The sequence below is a fragment of the Podarcis melisellensis genome (genome assembly GCF_964234715.1).
Source record: "Podarcis melisellensis genome assembly, chromosome: 7".
Lineage (NCBI taxonomy): Eukaryota > Metazoa > Chordata > Lepidosauria > Squamata > Lacertidae > Podarcis > Podarcis melisellensis.
The window spans coordinates 53,642,505-53,648,672 of record NC_138539.1 but is presented as its reverse complement, the minus strand read 5'-3'; the positions used below and the strand labels follow the sequence as shown (position 1 = coordinate 53,648,672).

At 42.9% G+C, this 6,168-nt stretch overlaps 1 long non-coding RNA gene across 2 annotated transcripts; it reads left to right on the top strand.

Moving 5' to 3' along the window:
* LOC309374457 lies at positions 1 to 5,825 on the top strand. 2 transcript variants are annotated; one of them, XR_014170589.1, is made up of 3 exons: positions 1 to 412; positions 4,704 to 4,836; positions 5,347 to 5,825. It is a non-coding gene; the product is annotated as an uncharacterized lncRNA (long non-coding RNA). The 2 variants fall into 2 exon arrangements; XR_014170590.1 differs by having other exon boundaries at positions 4,704 to 5,825.
* Positions 5,826 to 6,168: the final 343 nt, after the last annotated feature.

Genomic DNA, 6,168 nt, shown 5'->3' with positions numbered 1-6,168 from the left:
CATTCAAAGCGGTTTGCTATTTTAAATGATAATAGTAAAGTTACAGGGCAAAAGAATTGAACAGCAGAGCTGTTTCAGGACATTGGTGGGCTCTTCAGGAGCTGATGGCATTCATTCCCCGGTCTGAGCTTTTTAAAAGCAGCTTCTGGAAACTTAGCTCTTTCAATAAATACATATCTTGCCCAGTGCTGCATAATTGCTTGCCAGCTCTTTTACCTGAAGCCACCATAGTGCTGTGCAGTTTCTTCTACTATGAAAAGAGCAGAGTGCTTTGGCTGTGCTTCCTCCTCTGTCAGAAAGAGAGAATGAGAACACATCATCTACCAGCATCATATCCTACTGTTCTGTATACACGCTACCAGGAAGGCTTGCAAGAACGGGCATTTGAGGACCGATGACCAGACACTTAATGGTAGGTCTCTTTATCGCTGTGTTGCTTTTACTAACCTCATAATGTTCATATTCAGGTTCATCCTTGAAATCCTGTATCTAAACCCTGTCAATTTGTTGTTAAAATAGAAAATAAAAAACCTCAAACATGCAAAGAAAAGCTTGCATGTGCATGCATTTTATCTTGCCTACTGACCAAAACTTGGGAGAAAGAATGGGCGATGAATGAAATAGTTTTTTAGATGCTACCATAAAAGGCATTTTCTCCCATCCCCTCAGTGAACCAAGAACCGTTTGAAATTTGTTCACCTCATTATAATTCATGCACCTTGCATTAACTGTGATCAGGGCCAGATGCTGTTAATTTTGCCAGGCTTCTATACAAAATTGCATGGCAGCAGTGCCAAGGTAAGGAAAGGTTTGTGCTTCCGTTCTGGTGGGAAAGGCTGTGATTTTAATGCACACAAAACAGATTGGCAAAAGCTGAAGGATAGACCCTGTAGTTCTCCAAACGACATATTAATTTATGGAATTGCTTACTCCTAAAGTGGCCACTAGCAAAAGGCCAAATAGACAGTGCAAGAGTCCCTGAGCTAGATTAGGACTATGTCACTGGAGAAGTGGAGGCGATTAACCCTTTGACCTCACGATCCTGATCAGAATCTTCTCCCCATGTCTGCTATTTGCAGTGGGAGGAAAAATCACATTGGCACCCATAAAAGTCTCCTCTCATTGTAGCAGGCACCCCCAGTTATTGGGGGTGAGCATGGATGAAGAGTTTACTACCTTTTGGTCCATTTTGCAATTCTTTGAGGTGGGGGGCAAACTTGTTATACAGACTGACATTCTAGGCTATCAGGCCAGGTTTTGTTTAACTTTTCACTGGTCTCTGCAACATCTGCTGTAGCTGCTTAGCTGTTATGGCCATACTGTATCTTATGTTTGCCTTTAGCCAGATGGGTTTCGCTTTAAAAAAAAGAAGCAAAACAATAAAGGGAACTTTGTATCTAAGTTGCTAAAGGCTTCATGTGGTCCTTGCCTCACTTTATTTTAACAAGAACTGTGCACCAGGAGCATTGAGTGAAAAGTACAATCCATTTGTAAGTGGGAAAGTCACTTTGAGCTATTGTTTTGACTAACATGAAAGGTCATTTGAACTACAATTCCCAGAACACTCCTGTAACTGATCCTGCATGTTCGCCAAACAAATGATGATCCATCTTTCAGAAGCCAGATTGATGGATTATGATTCCCTGAAGTTCAAAGGATTGACTCTGACTTTGCAGAGTGCCTCGTTATAGTTGTGTGTGGTATTCCCCCGCTCCTGTTTCAAGCCATCCATATATTATATTTTTCCACCTTGGAGGTCTGGTGACTGCATGAACTCCTTGGCCTTCTCCGATGTGTCTGCCTTAGCAGAACAGTACAATACAACTGGAAAATGCTTCTTAACTGTGAAGAATGTCATGATTAGGTTTCTTCTTTTCAGTTTGTATTTGCTGCCAGGGCTAGCTTTGAATTACTTTTTAAAGTTCAAACAGCATTGTCCCCAACCCCTTATCTCCCTGCCTTTTCCCATTTGACAGAGAGACCATGTATATATAGCATATGGTTACCAGATTTTTTTCAATGAATCCAGGGACACTTTTTTTTTTTGAAGCTGAGTAGCAACAGGGAATCAGTAATAATAAATAATAATAAATTTGTTTTATACCTCAACCTTCCTGGTTCAGAAAACCGGGCTCAGGGTGGCTAACAACAAATTTAAAACACTTAATTGATGCAACAAAAAACAGCATAAAATACAGTATAAAACGTGAATAACAATAAATTCAGAATTCAAAAATCAATTTAGGGGGAAAATCCATCCAATAAACATTAGATGATCACCAGGGCTAGCTGGCTAAATTAGTCCTATTTGGGCCAGCGAGGAGATCAGGGGAGAATTAGCTGTGGGATCCCAGAGCGGGTAATCTTCATAAAAAGGGGAGGGAGAGGGAAGGAAAGGGAATAAAAGATCAGGCTAAGTTCAAACTGAAAGCCAGGTGGAATAGCTCTGTCTTATAGGCCCTGCGGAAGGAAGTTAAATCCTGCAGGGCCCTGGTCTCATGGGGCAGAGCATTCCCCCAGGTCGTAGCCATCATTGAAAAGGCCCTAGCCCTAGTGGAGGATAATCTGACTTCCTTAGGGCCCAGGACCTCTAAACTATGATTATTCATGGACCTTAAGGTCCTCTGTGGGGCATACCAGTAGTGGGGATGGTGAGGCAAAAGACCCTGGGCCCAAGCACAAATGCATATCCCCAGCCTTCCTTGATGATCTGCCCCTTCCCGCTTTGTTTTGACAGATCAGGGGAGGCTTGGGAGTCACGGGCGGGCGTTGCCCAGGCATGGTGCAAAGCTCTTCTTTCGCACCCTGTGAAATATAAATGCGCAGAGTTTTTAAAAAACTGGTCAATGGGGCACCGCCCACCCGTAACTCCCAAGCCTTCCCTGATCTCCTGCCCCCTTTGATTTGACTGATTGGGGAGGCTCGGGAGTCAGGGACAGGCGGCAGTTGCCCAGTTTTTTTAAAACTCTGCATATTTATGTTCCACAGGGTGCGAAAGAAGGGCTTTGCACCTTGCCTGGCAGATAAACCGTGCACCTTGCGCCCCTCCTGGGCAACAGCCGCCCGCCTGTGACTCCCGAGCCTCCCCCGCTCTGTCAGAACAAAGGGGGAAGGGGGCAGGAGATTGGGGAAGGCTCAGGATTCACAGGCGGGTGGCGTGCCATTGCCCAGGAGGTAACCCTAATTCTGATAACCCTAATTTAGCAGCTTCATGGCAGACAGAAATTCAAAACATGCAATTCTTAGCATGGAGATAGAAAGCTTCACCTACTGACTTTCTCCTGTTCCTTAGGGACCAGACCTTGCAACAAACAAACCCATTTGCCAACTCTGTTCCCATAGTTACATAGTTACATCCTCCACAGTGTCAAGATTGCATTAATTTGCTTGCCTTCTAACATGATCATCATCTGCCAGCAATGTCTCTTGACAGTTGTACCCAAGCTACAGGGTCCAGTGTAGGCATTTTGCCACTTTCCCTCCTCCAAAGCCAGCACGGTGTCAATTTTCTATCTCTTTCTGCCCCCTTGCCACCTCCCCTGTTCAGACTTGATGTTTTAGGCATGTTTACTTGGTTTATTTTTTTGTTCTTCATCTTTTTTGTTTTTATAAATAAAGCTAATATGTACGTACACGCATTTTTTTGCTGCAGTTGGGAGGGGTGGTGTTGGTTAATATTTATTGATTATTATTTATTAAATTGGTTGACCAAAACCTGGTATGTGTGTAGATGGAACTATAACGGGCTCACCACTCAAGTTACGTACATCTTGAGTATACCCCCTTGTATGCTGGATGCTGTTCCTTGCACTTCCTAAAAATGTGCCTCAGTTTTCATGCTGAGGTCCATACATTTCATTTGGAGATCTGCCATGTTCTACAGCAGTTCACAAGTAACCCTTCAACACATCCACCATATGCATTTTATGTTATGAATTGCCCTGAGATCCATGGATGAAGGGCGGTATACAAATTTAATAAATAATACTACATAGAGGCTAGCGCAACCTTTCTCAAACTTGGGTCCCTAGATGTTGTTGGACAACAACTCCCATCATCCCTGACCACTGGTCATGGTAGCTAGGAATGATGGGAGTTGTAGTCCAACAACATCTGGCAACCCAAATTTGAGAAATACTGGACTGACAGACTTGCCCCATGGTATCTATGCCTCTTCTATTTGCACTGTCCATATGGAGCGTCAGCATGGAATGTATATGTGAGTCGGCTCTCCTTCCCAATTTTCTGAATTGAAGCCATTGGGGATGAAGAAGAATGGGGGAAGGAGCCACAGTCCCACTCCCCTCTAAGCATTTCTCTCTAGTTTAGTTTGAATCTCCTTTGGTTTGTAGCTTCTTTGAAACTTCCCAGGTGACCTTTGGAATCTCAGCATCATAAGCTTATTTTAAGATCTATGTTGTTGCCTGGGCCAACAGTGTCTGCAGTCTATTTTTCATTCCCGAAATCTTGTTGACTGTCAGGACAACTTATTTTATCTAGCTAAGTGCGATAGATCTGCAGATTTGTCTGGAGTGTGATGTCTCTCAAAGCATAATGCTTGTGCAGGGTTTTAGCAGGCTGTGTGGAAACCAAGTTACTGCAGTGTCATGACAAAGTCAGAGTTTATCCAGAGAATTAAATGCTGTGAGCAATGCTGTCCAGTCACAGTTGGGATGTTACAAATTTTACGATTGTTCTCACAGGACTTTTCAGATACGGCTGATGAAAAGCAGGCGGCAAGGCTTTCGCCTCAAGAAAAGAGGCAAGAGGAGGAAGAAATATTACCTATCTTGACCTTCTTTTTAGACTCTCAGCAGGATGTCGGTGACCATCCTGGTAGGAACCCGAGAATTACGCACCATGCTTGTGATTACACTCTCTGTACTTCCTGCCACCAATGGCAAACCTTGCCGTTCTAATGATAACTTGCAGCTTCAAATTCATGTGAAAAATGACAAGGCCTTCACAGCTTGAATAATCATCATGATGGCTCCTAGGTTTATATTAGGAAAAGTACTTGCTTCTCTGAATGCAGTGCTATCCCCAGCATGTGATAGGCTACACTTCTTGAATCTTGCCACGAAGTCCAGAATGTTTTATAACTTAAAAGTAGGGATGGGTAAATATGTCAATTTTTACTTCTCTCAGTTGCTCATTTCCCCCATCTTAAATTCTGTTCTAAGCTTCTCCGCATCAGTGTGTACTTTTTTGTATTAAACAGAACTTCCTTTGAAAAATTTGTCAAGCTTTTTTGTGCAAATGTTTCCTACTATGCACATGTTTGCAAAGCAATTTTTGTATGTAATTTTAACTAATACATGCATTTATGTGCACACATTTCCCTAGTATATGCATTTTTGCACCCATCACCTGGCCAGAGAAGTTTGCCTACTTGGGCACCACCCAATGAAATTATTTCCTCTGTCACTGGAAGACATGCACCTTTTACTGGATGGCTGAAGAAACTGTGACTGTCCATATGTTGCTGGACTGTAACTCAAAGTGCTGGTTTTGGCATTTACCTGTAAAGCCTCAAACAGCTCAGGAATGCAATAGCTGACGGACCACCACTCCCCATACGAACCAATCAGGACCCTGAGATCTTCATCTGAGGCCCTTCTTTGTGTGCCTCCTCCATAAGACGTCCAGATGGCAGCATCACGAGAAGGGGCCTTTTCTGTTGTGCCCCGCAATTGTGGAATGCTTCCCCAAGGAGGTTTGCCTGGCACCATCATTATACATCTATAGGCGCCAGACAAAAATGTTCTTCTTCAACTAGGCCTTTGACTGATTAACATTCTATGTCCTTTTATATGTGTTTGTTGGAGGGTGTGTGTGTGTGTGTGTGTGTGTGTGTGTGTGTGTTATTGTTCTGTTCTTGTTTTTATCATGTAGTTTGTGTTTCTATTTTGTATTTTTATGCTGTGAACTGCTCTGAGATCTTTGGACAAAGAACTGTATACAAATTTAACAAACGAACAACTAATAATAATAATAACAATAATAACAATTTAATTATTTATACCCCACACATCTGGCTGGGTTGCCCCAGCCACAGTAGGCAGCTTCCAAGACATATAAAAACACAATAAAAGGTTAAACATTAAAAACTTGTTGTTCCTGACCATTGGGCCAGGCTGACTGGGGCTGGTGGGTTGAAGTTCAACA